Consider the following 17,462-nt stretch of genomic DNA (forward strand, 5'->3'; position numbering starts at 1 on the left):
GAGAGAGATCACAAGTAGGCAGAGAGGCAGGCAGAGAGAGAGAGGAGGAAGCAGGCTCCCCGCTGAGCAGAGAGCCTGATGCGGGGCTTGATCCCAGGACCCTGAGATCATGACCTGAGCCGAAGGCAGAGGCTTTAACCCACTGAGCCACCCAGGTGCCCCTATTTTATGTTTTGAGATATAATTTTCAGGTATTTTGTAGAAGTCCCTCAGTGGGATTTTTCTGATGAGTTTCTCATGATGAAATTAGGGTTACCGAGTTTTTGAGAGAAAAACTGCAGAGATATAAAGTGCCATTTTCATCACAGCATATCAAAGGCCATACTATTAACATGACTTATCATTGTTGATGTGAACCTTGATCACTTGGCTGAGGTAGTGTTTGTCATGTTTTAGTACTGTAAAGTAACTATCTACCCTCTCCCTCTTTCCATACTGTAGTCTTTGAAAGGAAGTCATTACGTGGAGCCCATATTTGAGGAGTGGAGAGGTTGTGCTACCTCTGTAAGGGGAAATATCTACATCATTTATTTGGAATTCTTTTGCACCCTAGATTTGTCTCTCCTCTCTTATTTATTTACTTAATGGTTTATTTATATTAGTATGGACTCATGAATTTAGTTCATACTCTGGATTATATAGTCTAATACTACTTAATTTTCTGCTTAAGTTCTTACAACTGTGTCCATTGTGAGCTGTCAGTTGGTTTTCTGTGTCCCTTTGACATGCCCCTTATTGTGGGTTTGTTTTTGTTGTTGTTTATTTTTGTTTTGAGCACTTATTTTTTTAGGACTGCAAGATGCTCCAGGCTCATTTTAAATATTTCTTTCCTACTCCTCAGATCAGTCATTTTTCTAAGGAGTCCTGATTACTTTTAATGGAGAATATTATTAGAAACAAGATCTTGGTGCTACTGGGTGAGCTCCTTGCTACTTGGATGGTATCTTTCTTTTTGAATCACTGATTTGTTGTGTATTGTGATATCATACTTTTTCTGACATAGAAAGCAGTATAGTGTAATAGTTAAGAAAAAGGCCTCCAGAGGATTGGGTTGATTTTGGTTGCACTTCTCACACCCAACCAAATGTATAAACCTGAGCAAGTTGATCTCTCTACGCTAAAGTAGCCATATCTCTAATAATGCAGAATATAATAAGTTGCTCATAGAGTGTCTAAGGATTAAATGAGGTAGTGCCCATAAATCATTTAGCATGACACATAGCATTCATTAAGCACTTACTCCTTTTCCTCATATTAATATTTTCATCTTCCTTTTTGGTTGTTCTCTTTCAGTCTACTCTCCTAGCTCTTCATTTTCTAAATGTTTGCCTTCTATGGGGTTTTGTCTTGGGTTTTCTTCTCATTTCGTTCATTCTCCTTGCGCAATTTTATCTGTTCTCACTGCTTTAGTTATCATTTGCTTTGTATATGTACTATTCTCAAATCTATACCTCTGACCCAAACTTTGTCTTGAGTTGTTACATATCCAGCTGCTTATTGATAGCTTCATTTGAGCAACTTCTCTGTATCTCATACTCTCTCTGTCCAGAATTAAGTGATTATTTCACCCACTCAAAACTTTTTCTCCCCTTTTCCTTATCTGACTGAAAAGTAGTACCATTCACCCTTTGCCCAAACCAGGCACGGAGGCCTCATCTTTGATTCCTTTTTCTTTCTACTTCCAGTCAGATCATTTATAAGGCTTGTTCATTCTGCATCCTCAGTCTCTCAGCCCTCCCCATGCATTTTCTCCATCTCTGTTGCTACTATCTTAGTTCAGACTACTAGAAACTCTTTCCTGGATTACTGTAACTGCTGTATTACTTCCAGATTTATTTCTTTCTGTTTCATTTACTGTAGTATAGCTCTCACAAACACAAATCTGAACAGTCTTTCCATGATAAAAAACCTAGTTTAGTAGTTCCTTATTGCCCTCAAGATAAAGTCCAAGTGATGATTTGAAAGAGCCTTGGGGCGCCTAGCTGGCTCCATCAGTAGAGCACATGACTCTTGATCTCAGGGTTGTAAGTTTGAGTCCCACATTGGGTGTATAGATTGGTTAAAAATAAAATTAAAAAAAAAAATTAAAAACCCTTCATGATATGGTTGTTGGTTTCAACTTTAGCCTTATCTTAGATGCTTCTTCTTCTGCCATATTGAACTACATTCTCTGTCTTCACTTTCTGTCTCTGTCCTTGCTCTTCTTTAGACCCTTCTCTATGCCTGGAATGCCATGATTCCTGACATGGTCCTCCATTCCACTCCTGATACATATTTCACTGGGCTAATTTCTGTTTATTACTCACATTGAAGTTTAGGCCCGTAAGCCTTTAATACTCTTTCCTTATCCCTACTGTAGCATTTATCACACTGTACTTTAACTGGTTTACTCTCCCCTGACTCTGTAAGGCCAAAGACTTCATCTTAATTAATCATTGTGTCTCTGGGTGCTCGCTTCGGCAGCACATATACTAAAATCATTGTGTCTCTGGGACAGGTATTTCAAAGTATCTGTCCCAAACTAGGAGCGTTATTGAAGGAATGTATGTCCTTACTGTCTGTCTGTAATTCCTTTAGCCACTGGGCAAATTCCTTTTTGCTCTTTAAAAATCTAGCTGACCACAAATTCCTCTGTAGCTCTTTGTTACTGTGCCTCCTTTGCATTAACCTTTGGAGCCTGTACATACTTTATTATTGTCCTTATCACATTATATTTTATTTCTTTATAGCTTGCCCTTTTCTTTTGCTAAACTCTGAGATTCTTGAGGATAGGGTGCTTTTTCCTGTTTTTGTCTTCATAGTCTAGCTTGGTGTGTAGCACAGTTATATTCAGTAGATATTGAAGTACAGGAGTTTGTTTTGCCATATGTTTCCAGACTTTTAATATAACTATTTATCTAATCTTTGAAAAGTGTATAAAGAAGGAACTTAAATCTTTTTGAAAAAAATGTTAAGGACTTTAGTGAATAAGGTTTCTGAGCTTTTTTTCTTTGGACACATGTTTAAGAGTTGGAGGTTTAAAAGTTACATGATTAAAATAAGAACAGACCTGAAGATAATTATATTCAGTTATAACCAGGGGAGTAGTAGAGGAATCAATAGTAGTTGAGTATTTGTATGTCCTTGTTATAAATCATGTCATTGTGCATTACTTAGAAAAATGGAAGGTAAAATACTATAACATAGAGCTTCATAATGTCTGGTGTTGAAAGTCGTCATTATCTTTGGTGAAGATCAAGGATCTCTCTGTTATCTGAGATGCACATGCTAGTGGGTATTCTGTACGTTTGGATATTTCTGGCATGTGGAAAGAGGCCATACTTGCCTACAAGCTATATAGAGTCCTCTGGGAAGCTGCCTGATGAGCAGCTGTCAGGGGGGTTGTGCTTGTGGGATGAATTGCTCACGTCTGTGCAGGTGAGTGAGGTCTGCCATATATCCTCAGCAGAGCAGTTCCACTTTGCCAGCTCCTTCATTTGCTTGCACATCAAATTTAAAAGATGGGTATCATATATATGACTGTCAGTTCTGCACCATCCAAGAGATTGCAGTAATCCATGGCTATTAATATTATAACCTATTAAAATCAATTCAGCAACTCCAAAGAGGGAATCACTGAATAACCAAACAGATTCCTCCTGTGGAAGCAGACATAATGGAAAAGATTAGAGAAAGCTGTGATAGAAAAGGGAATGAAAACTCTCAAGAGAAAGCAGTTGCAACATAGAAAAAGTTGCTTTGGAACTAAAAACATATTCAGAATTCTTAAATCTAAGAGAGATTAAAAATAAGAAATGACCAAAGATGTACAGTGAGCAGAACAGTATTGATATCAAATAAAATATACTAAGAGCCTCAAGGCTTTAAAGGGACAAAGAGGACTACTGTGTAGTGATATAAGGGAACAATCAAACCAACACTCCAATTTTTAGAGAATAGGCAAAACTTAGGAATAAACAGCCCCAGAACAAGAAACACTAATGGAAATTATACAAATGAAAAGGTACTCCACCTCATTCCTAAAACTTATAATTTAAAAGTACACTGAGTACCACTTTCCACTCTGTAAGATTGGCAAGTATTAAGACATTTGATAAAACACTGTTGTCAAGGGTGTAGGGTAATATATGCACTCTTATACTGCTGGTAGGAGCTTAAATTAGTGCAGCCATTATGGGAAGCAATTTTACAATAATCATTTACATTTCTTATAACCCAGCAGTCCTAATTTTAGGAACTGGTTGTACTGATGTGCTGTCAGATTTGGAAAGTGAAGCTTAATCTTTGCAGTATTATATGTAATAGCAAAATATTTGAAACAGTTCACCAGTAAGATTTGATTAGTGTTCGATACATACAATGGAATAGCATGTAGATATAAAATTGCAAATAAGAATGCTATGTATAAGTATTAATGATCTGAAAGACACATTAAGGTAACAAAAGTGCAGATGAACTTCCTATGTATATAATCATTTGTTTAAAAAGATGCCACGTACAGGGGCGCCTGAATGGCTCAATAGGTTAAGCCTCTGCCTTTGGCTCAGGTCATGATCTCGGGGTCCTGGGATCGAGCCCCGCATCGGCTCTCTGCTCAGCCGGGAGCCTTCTTCCCCCTCTCTCTCTGCCTGCTTGTGATCTCTCTCTTGGTCAAATAAATAAATGAAATCTTAAAAAAAAAAAAAAGATGCAACCTACAAACACATAATGTTTCTTGTAGGGATACACAAAGACTTGATGTTCCCTATCTGGTGGTAGAGAAACCATAACTGTCACAAAGAAGTTTTTAATTTTAATGAAGTCCGGCTTACCAGTTTCTTCTTTCAGGGTTCATACTTTTTGGTGTGTGTCTAAGAAGTCTTTACCAGAGGTGCCTGGCTGGCTCAGTTGGTAGAGCATGTGACTCTTGATCTCAGAGTAGTGGGTTCAAGCCCCTCATTGGGTGTAGAGATTACTTTAAAAAAAGTCATTACCAAATCCAAGGCACTTAGACTTTCTTCTATTTTTTTTTTAAAATTTTTTTTTTTTAATTTATTTGACAGGCAGAGATCACAAGTAGGCAGAGAGGCAGGCAGAGAGAGAGGAAGGAAAGCAGACTCCCTGCTGAGCAGAGAGCCTGATGCGGGGCTCGATCCCAGGACCCTGGGATCATGACCTGAGCCGAAAGCAGAGGCTTTAACCCACTGAGCCACCCAGGCGCCCCACTTTCTCCTATTTTTTTAAAAAGATTTTTTATTTATTAATTTATTTGACAAGGAGAGCGATAGTGAGAGAGGGAACACAAGCAGGGGGTGTGGAAGAGGGAGAAGCAGGCTTCCTGCCGAGCAGAGATCCTGATGTGGGACTCAGTCTCAGCACCCAGGGATCGCCACCTGAGCTGAAGGCAGACTCCTAACCATCTGAGCCACCCAGGTGCCCCTCTCCTATTTTTCTTCTAGGAGTTTTGCTGTTTACATTTGGGTCAGTGATCCATTTTGAGTTGTTTTTGATACAGGTATAAGATTTATGTCTAGTTTTTGTTTTTGTTTTTGCATGTAGATTTCTAGTTGTTCTAGTCTCATTTGTTGAAAAGCCTGTCCTTTCTCCACTGAATTGCCTTTGTACATGAGCTGAATATTTTTGTGTAGGTCTGTTTCTGTGCTCTTCATTCTGTTGTATTGATCTATTTTCCTCTTCTTTTGCTGATACCACATTGTCTTCATTACTGTGGATTTATAGTGGTCTTAAAATTGGGTAGGGTTGGTTCTCCATTTTTTTTTTTTTTTAATGATTTTATTTATTTGACACAGAGAGAGAGACAGCCAGAGAGGGAACACAAGCAGGAGGAGTGGGAGAGGGAGAAGCAGGCTTCCTGCCGAGCAGGGAACCCTGATTCGGGGCTCCATCCCAGGACTCTGGGACCATGACCTGAGCCAAAGGCAGACACTTAACTACTGAGCCACCCAGGTGCCCCTCCATCTTCTCTTCTTTGATATTGTATTGGCTGTTCTGAGTCTTTTGCCTTTTCATGTAAGTTTTCTTTTTTTTTTTTTTATTTTTAAGATTTTATTTATTTATTAGAAAGAGCATGTAGGAGCAGGGGAGAGGGGCAGCGGAAGAGAGAGAGGCTGCTCAGGGAGCATATGACACAGGGCTCGATCCCAGGACCCCAAGATCATTACCTGCCTGAGCTGAAGGCAGGCACTTAATTGACTGAGCCACCCAGACACCCACATGTAATTTTTTTTTTTTTTAAGATTTTATTTATCTGACAGAGAGAAAGATCACAAGTAGGCAGAGAGGCAGACAGAGAGAGAAAGCACAGGAAGCAGGCTCCCTGCAGAGTAGAGAGCCTGAAGTGGGGCTTGATCCCAGGATGCTGAGATCATGACCTGAGCCAAAGGCAGAGGCTTAACACATTGAGCTACCCAGGTACACCACCCCATGTCAATTTTATTATTTTTTTAATTTTTTCCCCCATTGTAAATTTTAAAATTAGTTTGTTGATAATCCACAAAATAACTTATTGGGATTTTGACTGAGTATGTACTGAATCTGTACATAGAATAACTGACATCTTAACAGTATTGATTTTTCCTATCCCTGAAAATGTACTGTCTCTCCATTAATTAGATCTTTAATTTCTTTCATCAGAGTTGTGTGGTTTCCACTTACAGCTCTTACACATATTTATTGGCTATATACTTAAGTATTTCATTTTTTGGTGCTAATATAAATGGCCTTGTGTTTTTACTTTCAAATTCCAATGATTCATTGCTGTTATATAAGAAAGCAGTTGAATTTTATATATTAACCTTGTATCCTACAACTTTGCCATAATCACTTACTAGTTTGAGGGGTTTTTTTAATTGCAAATGGTATTTTTAATTTCAGTTTTCAGTTCTCTGCTAGTCTGTAGACATACAGTTGGTTTTTGTATTTTGATCTTACAGCCTGCTGCCTTGTGTGACTCAATTCTAGTAAGTCTTTTTTAAATTCCTTAGGAATTTCTCTTTTTTGGTAAGTTTTTATTGCAATTCCAATTAGTTAACATACAGTGTAATATTAGTGTCAAGGTGTACAGTATTGTGACTCAGCACTTCTAGGCAACACCAGTGCTCATCACAAGTGCCCTCCTCAATCCCCATCCACTGTTCAACGCCCCCCTCCTTTCCCTCTGGTAACCAGCGGTTTGTTCTCTGTAGTTCATTTTGTGGTTTGCTTCTCTCTTCTTTTTTCCCTTTGCTCATTTGTTTTGTATTTTAAATTCCACATATGAGTGAAATCATATGGTATTGGTCTTTCTCTGACTGATTTATTTCATTTAGCATAATACTTTCTAGCTCCCTCCGTGTCATTGTAAATGGCAAGATTTCATTCTTTTTATGACTAATATTCCATTGTATATATGTGTATTACATCTTCTTATCCATTCATCAGTTGATGGACACTTGGGCTGTTTTCATAATTTGGCTATTGTAGATAATGCTGCTATAAACATCAGCCTGTATCCCCTTGATTTAGTATTTTTTGCTTCTTTGGGCAAATACCTAGTAGTGCTATTGGTGGACTGTAGAATAGTTCTGTTTTTTTTTTTTTTTAAGAATAGTTCTATTTTTAACCTTTTTGAGGACCCTCCATACTGTTTTCCACAGTGGCTGCACTAGTTTGCAGTCTCACCAACAGTGCAGGAAGATTTCCCCGAATCTTCACCAACACCTTGTTTCTTGTGTTGTGGATTTGGGCCCTTCTGAAAGGTGTGAAGTGATATCTTGTGGTTTTGATTTGCATTTCCCTGATGATAAGTGATAATGAGCATCTTTTCATGTATCTGTTGGTCATCTGTATGTCTTCTTAGGAGAAATGTCTGTTCATGTGTTCTGCCCGTTTTTTAATTGGGTTATTCATTTGGGGGGTGTTGAATTTTATAGGTTCTTTATATATTTTGTATACTAACCTTTTTATCGAATATATCATTTGCAAATATCTTCTCCCATTCTGTAGGTTGCCTTTTAGTTTTGTTGTTTACTTTATTGTGCAGAACCTTTTTATTTTGATGTAGTCCCAGTAGTTTATTTTTGCTTTTGCTTCCCTTGCTCAGGAGACATCTAGAAAGAAGTTACTTTGGACAGTGTCAAAGAAGTTACTGCCTGTGCTGTCTTCTGGGATTTTTATGGCTTCAGGTCTCCCATTTTAGGTTTTTTATGGTTTCAGGTCTCCCGTTTTAGGTTTTTAATCTAAATTTTGAGAGTTTTTAAATTTTTTTTTTTAATTTAAATTCAAGTAGTTAACATGTGTTACTGGTTTCAGAGTTAGAGGTCAGTGTAAATTTTGAGTTTATTTTTGTGTACGGTGTAGGAAAGTGGTCCAGTTTCATTCTTTTGCATGTTGCTGTCCAGTTTTCCCAACACAATTGGAGACATTCTTTTTCCCATTGTATATTCTCGCTTTGTCGATGTGTCTCTTTTTGTGCCAGTACCATTCTGTTTTGATTACTACAACTCTATAATCTAACTTGAAGTCTGGATAAATTCCTTAGAATTTTCTGCATATACTGTCATGTCATCTGCGATTAAAGACAGTTTTATTTTTCCTTTCCAGTTTGAATTTCTTTTTCTTTCCTGATACCACTGATTAGGGCTTCCAGTTCAAAGTTGAATAGAAATGGTGAGAGCAGAAATCCTTGCCTTGTTTCTGATCTTAGGAGGAAAGAAAGCATCAAGTCTGTGTTAATAGCTATGATGTTAGCTATAGAATTTTCATAGCTGCTTTCTATCTGGTTGAGTAAGTTTCCCTTCTAATCTTAGTTTTCTGAGTGTTCTGATCATGAACAGTTGTTGAAGCTTGTTAATTGTTTTTTTTCTGTACCAGCACAATGATTAAATGGTGGAGTATTTTTAGCCTATGAGTATGGTGAATTATATTGATTGATGTTTACATTTCACAAAAACTTGGAATTTCCTGGATGAATACCACTTAATTATGAGAGAAACTTATAAATTCTCCATTTGGAGAGTATTGTTGCTTAGAACCTGTTCTATACTATTTTTAATCCTTTCTAAGCTAGAGATGATTCTGGGATCCCTGCGTAGCAGCAGGGAACCAGCTAAGGTTAGAGTACATACATTTATAGTGAAACTAATTGTTTTAGGCTTTGTAACTTTTTTTTTTAAGATTTTTATTTATTTATTTGACAAAGAAAGATCACAAGTAGGCAGAGAGGCAGGCAGAGAGAGAGAGAGGGAAGAAGGCTCCCTGCCGAGCGGAGAGCCCGATGCGGGACTCGATCCCAGTACCCTGAGATCATGACCTGAGCCGAAGGCAGCAGCTTAACCCACTGAGCCACCCAGGGGCCCCGGCTTTGTAACATTTTTGAACAGATCTTTACAACCTGGAAACAGCAATAAAGGCATTTGTGGGCTAAGCAGTAGGAACAGAAGGAATTCACAGTTCTATCAAGAGTGCTGCTGGAATGGCTCCCTGTAGGGACCATAATAGAGCATTTCTGCCAAGAAGAGAACCTTAACTTTTTTTTTTTTTTTTTTAATTTTAATTCAATTAGCCAACATAGAGTACATTATTAATTTCAGATATAGAGTTGAACTGTTACTTTCTCAATGAGAAAATATTTAAAAGGAGTTGGAAAGGTGAAAAAGGTAGGGAATTAGTGTTAAAGATTCAGTGTTCAAAATCTTAAAAATAAATTAGCTCCTATAATTTAAACTTGTATGTTTAATTTAAAAGGCTGCTATTATTTTCCCATATTCTCTTTGTCAGATTTTACTTCACTATTTAAGTCCTAAAATAACTAGTAAGCTTTTGTTTTATTTTATATTACTTGAAACAGTAGGTATAAGCAACATTTAGTTGCTATTTCTATACAGATTCTTTGGCAGGCTTCTGAATCTAAGGTCATGTTAGGGTGAGTTTGGCCTCTCTTACTGTGCAAGACTTAATAAGAGATTGTATTTTAATAAACACAGTGAATGGTTCTGGCTTTGCCTTTAGAATCTAGATTTGGTTTCAGGATATTTAAAAATATCTTAATGATCTGAAAATAGAAGCTATTCCATTCTACAAATAGTTTTATTGACCTGCTCATTCTAGTAGCTTGCTTTTCTGGAAGGACCTGTGCCGTTTCTCTCTCGTATTTTTTTCCTGTGTTTGTCTACAAGATATGTTTTAGTAAATAAAACCTAAATAGTAGTGTTAGGTTACCATAATAAATAACTAAATGCTAGAAATAATAAGAATTATCTTTTAGAAAAAAATATAAAGAGTTCCTGATTTAAAACAACAAAAAAAGAAAAAATTAAAGTATTTTTAAATAGGCTGTGGTTACCACATCTTTTATTTTCCTGTTAACTGCTTTCACAATGTATATTGTGGTTAGGTAGAATTACATCACTTTGCTCTGTTTTTTTTTATTGCATGTTGTAGATTTATAAATAGCTTTAATAATGCAATATGTTATTCCTGAGTCACAATAAAGTGACTTTTTTCATTTTTAATATAAATTTTTATTTTTTAATCTCTATTCTGATAGTTCATATAAATTACTTTATTATATATATTTTAAAGATTTTATTTATTTACTTGAGGGAGAAAGAGAGGTGAGCAGAGGGAGAGGGAGAAGCAGGCATCCCCTCTGAGCAGGGAGCCTGATGAGAGGCTTGATCCCAGGACCCTAAGATCATGACCTGAGCCAAAGGCAGACACTTAACCGACTAAACCACCCAGGGCCCACTAAATTGCTTTATTTGAAAAGTATAATGGTGATACCTAATTTTATAGTTCTTGAAATAATTGTTTTTTGTGAAAGGATGATAAACTTAAATTCTTCTTTTTGGAGGAAAGGATATCTGCAAACTTGTTTCTTTATTTTAATACTCCCTTTCAGTGAATCGCCGTATAACTCAATTGGCAGAGTACTGTTGAAATTAAAAGGTCTTTATGTGATTTCTTATTTAATTAGTGTTTTGAAAAATGGAGTTGATCTGATTGTTTTGTTTCCTTTTCCCATATGGTCCATTGTTATTTTCACAGAAGAAAACCTTTCCACATATTTAACTTCAGCTAACCATCTTGCTTACTTTTAGTAACAACTAAACTGGCAGGACTCAATCCAACGACCCTGGGATCATGATCCAAGCCGAAAGCAGATGCTTAACCAACTGAGCCACCCAGGCGCCCCCCAACATAGTGTTTTTAAATTAAATCTAGCAATTTAAGTACCACATGTAGGGGCACCTGGATGGCTCTGTTGGTTAAGAATCTACTTTTGGCTCAGGGCATGATCTCAGGGTCCTGGGATCAAGCCCTGCATTAGGCTCCCTGCTCCGCAGGAAACTTGCTTCTCCTTCTCCCACTACCCCTGCTTATGTTCCCTCTCTTGTTCTCTGTCAAAAAATGAGTAAAATCTATTTTTAAAAATTTAAAGATCAAATGTTTATTGTTCAGGAAAATATTAAATTACCTTATTCTGACATTTAACCTGGTTTCTCCTCCTCTTATTTTTTTTTTTACCCACTCCCTCCCTCTCTTCTTTTTTATAAATTACATAGTGAATAAAAATGTTCGCTGAAATATATTTTTTTTAAGTTGTATCTGTCTTGGCTTTTAATAGCATAGATTTATTCTTGTCTATTTTTATGCTTTATATATAGAATCCTATGGTATTTTTTCTTTTGTGACTGAACGTTATGTTTGTGAGATTCATCCATATTGTATGTAGTTGTAGTTGATAATTTTCTCATTATTTTATAATATTACACTGTGTGAATAAATCATAATTTATTCATTCTAATGTTATTGGGTATTTGGATAGTTTTCTGTTTGGGGATATTACAGTTAATGATCTTATGAACGTTCTAGTCCATGTCCTTTGGTGAACATATACACACATTTCTCTAGGGGATATACCTAGGATTGGAATTATTTGGTTAGACTATACATTTGCTCAACTTTAGTAGATACTTCCAGATTACTTTTTCCGAAGTGATAATACCAATTTACACTGCTACTAGCAGTATATAAGGATTCCCTATTGCTCATATTCTTGCTAATACTTGGTATTTTTTAATCTTTTTCCTTATACTCATTCTGGTGGGTATATAGTGGTAATGTAGTTTTAATTTACATTTCCCTGATGATTAATGCGGTAAAGAATCTTTTCCATAGTTGGGTTATGAGTTATAATAAAACATTGTTGTAGTATACAGTTCTGTATCAGATACATTTTGTTTCATTCCAGGAAGCTGAGTACTTTACAAGCATTGCATGCATTTAAAGGATATTATAACAAGTCAAGTCCATGGATGTGGATTTTAAAATAGCATACATTTAATACTTAAAGTAAGACTGAAATACTAATATAATATCCTGTAATATAACATCTAATGAAATTTGGTTTGAATTTGTCAAGTATATTTTTATAATTGAATTTTATTTCTGTATGACTTTAGTTATAAAATTGAAGATAATGTTTTTTGGCAAAAAGAAATAAGTAGGTTGATAGACTTTGTTGGCTATTGTAATAAGAAACATCACTAGATTCAAATAAAATATAAAGTACTACACAGATTTTTATATTACTTTAGAGCTTTGATAACTTTGAAATATTCTGTGTGGTTTTTTTTTTTTTAAGATTTTATTTATTTTTATTTGACAGAGAGATTACAAGTAGGCAGAGAGGCAGGCAGAGAGAGAGAGGAGGAAGCAGGCTCCCCGCCGAGCAGAGAGCCCGATGCGGGACTCGATCCCAGGACCCTGAGATCATGACCTGAGCCGAAGGCAGCGGCCCAACCCACTGAGCCACCCAGGCGCCCCTGTGTGTTGTTTTTTTAAAACAATTATTTGTTTATTTATTTGCGAGGACATGAGAGAGAGAGTATGAGCAGGTTAGAGGGCAGAGGGAGAGGGAGAAGCAGACTCCTTGTGGAGCCAGGATTCTGATGCAGGACTTGATCCCAGGACTCTGGGCTCATGACCTGAGCTGAAGGCAGATGCTTAATCGTCTAAGCCACCTGGGAGTCCGAAATGTTTTTTTTTTTTTTCTTTAAATCTTAACATCTTTATTTTCTTTCCATTTTATCTACAAATACCCTCTTCGTAACTCTGTGTGTGTAATTCTTGGAAGTGATTTCTTTCTTCCTGTTGTCAGAATCCTTAGCATAAGGTGGAAAGCACAAAACAATTCAGAACCTCTCCACCAAAACAGTTATGTGTGTGTGTATATAATTTTATTTACATCTTTATCTAATTTATTTTTAAGGTATACTGTAATTAATGTAACTTGATATAAATATAATTTTATTAACCTCATTGGTTTTTAAGATTATATTGTAATGGCAGGCTCTTGAGAACAAAGTAGGACTTGGCCCTAGCATAGTACCTTACTTATAGGGGCTTAATATTTGTTTGTTGAATGGATGAAACAACGACAAAATTCTACTGTCAAACTTTTCTTTTTTCAGGTTTTCTGGGAGTTTCCACTTGTCTCCTCCCCTCCAATTTTGCCTCCCTAGTTTGTAAAGGAGCATTTGAAGGGGAATAAGAGAAAGTTGTTCTCTCACAAAGTTGTGAAATTTTTCAAAGTGGAGCTTTCTCTTAAGATAATCAGTGAAATAAGAAATTCTACAATATATATTGATTATTTACAAACAAAGAGAACTAGAAAAAAATGGTGTTTTATGAGGAAGAAAATAAAAGAATCTCCAAATATGAGGAAAGAGAACTGTAAGCAGAGAGCTTAGAAACAATGAAACTGTGTCTGGGTTGCATCTGTTATCCTGGATGATATTAATGAATTTTATGTTGGATGTTTTTTTCTCAGCTTTTTCCTTTTCTGGGTCACAAAATTTTATAGCGTACTGTTGAGTTAAAAAGGCAGCTAATCCTCTAGAAATTGTTGATTGTTTTGCTGGCCAGTTTTTAAAGCTTTCCTTGATTAATGGTTCCAGATCTTTAGACCTCACTATGAACCAACAACAAGTCTTAGGAATCATGGATACAGTCATTGGAAAATCTTAACCGTATGTGTTAGCATGGCTATAGAGAAAATGCATGGGACTTAGGCCTGATACTTCAGGGTTTTGTTTAATATGTGTATCAATTTTATATAATCAAAGCAAATATAGAAAATTGCTACTGAATTTGGAGAAAAATAGCTGAATAACCATTGTTTTATTCTATAATACCAGATACTTGAATTCAGAGATAGTCTAGATTTTATTTTCTTTCATTACTGTGTTCTCTGTTTTAATATCTAGATTGTATACCAAGGCAAATTTTAAATGAATTGGATATTTAAAAAATAGAATACTTAAAAATGTTAACTGACACAGAAATTCCTAGAAAACACAGGTTAGATCAGGCTTTACTTAAATCAGTGAATTAACTATCCTGAAGATGTAAGTCCTTTAAGGCAATATCCTTATTTCAGTTTCTATGAAAATTGAATTGGGGATCTTGTAAAATGATTGTGAATGTTTTGTAGGCCATGAGGAGAGAAGAGTGATATCTGATATATCTGGAACACAAACCTTAAGGATTCTAACATAAGCTCATACTAAGCTTGTTGATATTGAAGTGGCCTGGGGGAAAATATGTCATACTAGCATGAACTCTGAGATGATTTGGATAGGAAACCCTAATTATAAAGCCAAGGGCTGAGTCTAGGGGCTGTGATCAAAGAAAACTTCCAGCATCTATCTCCCTGCAGTCATATTTAGTTCTATACTATTACCCACTCCCTTTTAACTCATCCTGTATTTTGAAGAAAAAAAAGAAATGTTTTTCTCTGACATATTTCTGTTCACTTTAGATGGTTGGAATGAAATCACTTAAACTTAATCTATTGAAATAAAATAATTTATGGAATTTATGACACTAAAATTGTTTCATCAAAGTACTCTTACAAATTCTGGATTATTTGTTTTTTAACCACAGTTCACAGCTCTTCACTTGTACACTATCCTTGAGTTTCAGAAATTCCCTTCTGGATGGGAGAGTCAAAGCAACCCACCCAGGAACAGATTATTTTCCTGATTGGGAGAGCAGTATTAATTCTTAACACACACGAAATCAAGCTGAGAACCACAGCTAATCCGAGACTTGGAGTTTTTCTTAGCTTTGTTAATTTACTGTATTATTTTACTTATCTTTCTGTTTTTATGCAATTTTCTCAAGTGACTGAGCTGAACTCAGAGAAATATTCTTGTTTTGTTTTGTTCTTTTAGAAAGATCTTATTTTGTTCCAGAAAGGCTATGCTGTCCTTAATGAACTTTTGTTATGCTGGGGTGGCTATGGAAATACACCAAATGGTGTATTTTCCTGCTGGTGGGAGGTGTGAGTGAGTGACAGCCACAGCTGTGGTGCCTCTGGTCCACCACCTCATCCTTGCTGAAGCTACCCATTCTAACTGTGGCTGTTCTCAGCAGTGGGTGGGCATGATGCTGTACCAGTGCAGGCCCATTATTTCGGGGTGCAGAACTCCTCTGCTGGGCACAACATTACTTACCTATCGCCACATAACAAGTTATCCTAAAACCTGACAGTTTAAAACAACAAACATTTTGCATCTCACACAGTTTCTGAGGGTCAGAAGTGGCTTACATAGGTGATTCCGCCTCAGGGTCTCTCATGTATTGTATCCAAGCTGTTGAGCGGGGCTGTAGTCTTCTGAGGGCTGGACTATGGAGTGGAGAAGGGTATTGAGTGTGAAAAGTTTTTCACATAAACATCCTGAAAATCTCCACTTATCTTAAACCTCATTTCCAGATCATTGTGCAAATTTCCTTTCTTGGTGTACACACACTGCCACGTAAGTACATTTCACAGTCTGGCTCCCAAGCACCTCCAGTACTCAGTCAAGCAAAATCACCTGGAGGCATTTTAAAAGTCAGTGTATGTCTGGAAGATGTACTTCTTCTTTTTTTTTTTTTTTAAGGTTTTATTTATTTATTTGACAGAGAGAGAGATCAGAAGTAGGCAGAGAGGCAAGCAGAGAGAGAAAGAAGGAAGCAGGCTCTCCGCCGAGCAGAGAGCCCAATGTGGGGCTTGATCCCAGGACCCTGAGATCATGACTCACGCTGAAGGCAGAGGCTTTATCCACTGAGTCATTCAGGTGCCCCTGGAAGAGATACTTGTAAAAGGTGTCTTACTACATGGCTCTTCGTAAGAGCCTCCATGCTTCCTTGGCTCCTGTTAGGAGGTTTCAGATCCTTGCCATACGGTGTCTTTATAGGCCAGCAATGGATAAACATCTTCTGAGTCCAAATTTGTTGGGACAAGTAATAATTAAGTTTTGGTCTTAAATATCTCCTGTGAGGCACTTTTCCTACTATCATCCCCACCTAGGGCTTCCAGATGTAGCAAATGAAAATATAGGACAATATTTGGGACATACTTACATGGCAACAGTATTCATTGTTTATTTGAAATTCAAGTTTAACTGGATGTCCTGTCATCCTGCTTCATCTTCTCTGGGTTTAGTTGTCATATGTCTGCCCCTGTGGCCCCCTGTGCTATCCAAGTAATGTTTCTGCATTACTTGTGCTATATTGAAATTGTCCATTTAGGTGTCAATGTCTTCCCATTAGGGTAAATCTTCCCAACAGGTAGGAACTGTGTCTTACTTATTTTATGCACTGTTGAATCCCCAGTGCCAAGCACTGGCTTGACCTTTATAGGTACTCAATAAATATGTGTGGGCTATTCAGAGAATGAAAACACCTGGTCTTACGATTGCAGGCGCTTTTCTCCTTCATCTTTTCTTCCTCTTCATTATCATCTTTATCAAGATGAATATCAGGGAATGCTGATACAGTGAAAGGGCTAGGAATACCAAGATTTAGAAACTTGCTTTATCACTTTTAGTCTCTTCAGGAGATTTCTTTCCTTACTACAGCCTCACATTCACTGGGATTGCTGATTGTACCATCCACTGTCCCTAACACTCTTTCTGCACTTTACCCCAGTGCTTTTCAGTTTAACAAATAAGAATAAGGAATTTCATGTAGATTAAATGACTTAACACAGGTTACCCCAGGGAGTCAGCTGGGATTTGAACCCAGGTATCCTGAATCTCTTGTGATATGTATGCTGCATTCTATTTGTTTTATTGAATGAGAATTACACAGTCTGTGCATTGATCTACAAAGGTGTGGTTGTATTGTGAACTGCTCTGCAGAGATATACAATAACCCTTATGGGAGAAGGGTTTGTAGTTGTTTTAGGGATATGAGAGGAGATACCTAAAGAACAAAAGGTAGTTAAAAGTCAGTTAATTAAATAACCACAAAAAAGCTACTGAAAATCAGAATTATTTTTAGCTTATCAAATAATCGGGATACTTCATTAATATCCTTTGTACCTGCATGCCTGTACTTAGGATAATGCTTTTGAGATTTATTCATGTTGTGTGTATTAGTAATTCTTTGTTGTTGTTGTTGTTCTTTTTTATTACTGAGTAGCATTCCCT

At 36.7% G+C, this 17,462-nt stretch overlaps 1 protein-coding gene across 4 annotated transcripts in view; it reads left to right on the top strand.

Moving 5' to 3' along the window:
- Window positions 1-17,462, top strand: part of TFDP2 (transcription factor Dp-2) — a 171,835-nt gene that overhangs the window by 65,094 nt on the left and 89,279 nt on the right. The window lies entirely within an intron of this gene.

Source organism: Mustela erminea, chromosome 1, assembly GCF_009829155.1.
Source record: "Mustela erminea isolate mMusErm1 chromosome 1, mMusErm1.Pri, whole genome shotgun sequence".
Taxonomy (NCBI): Eukaryota; Metazoa; Chordata; class Mammalia; order Carnivora; family Mustelidae; genus Mustela; species Mustela erminea.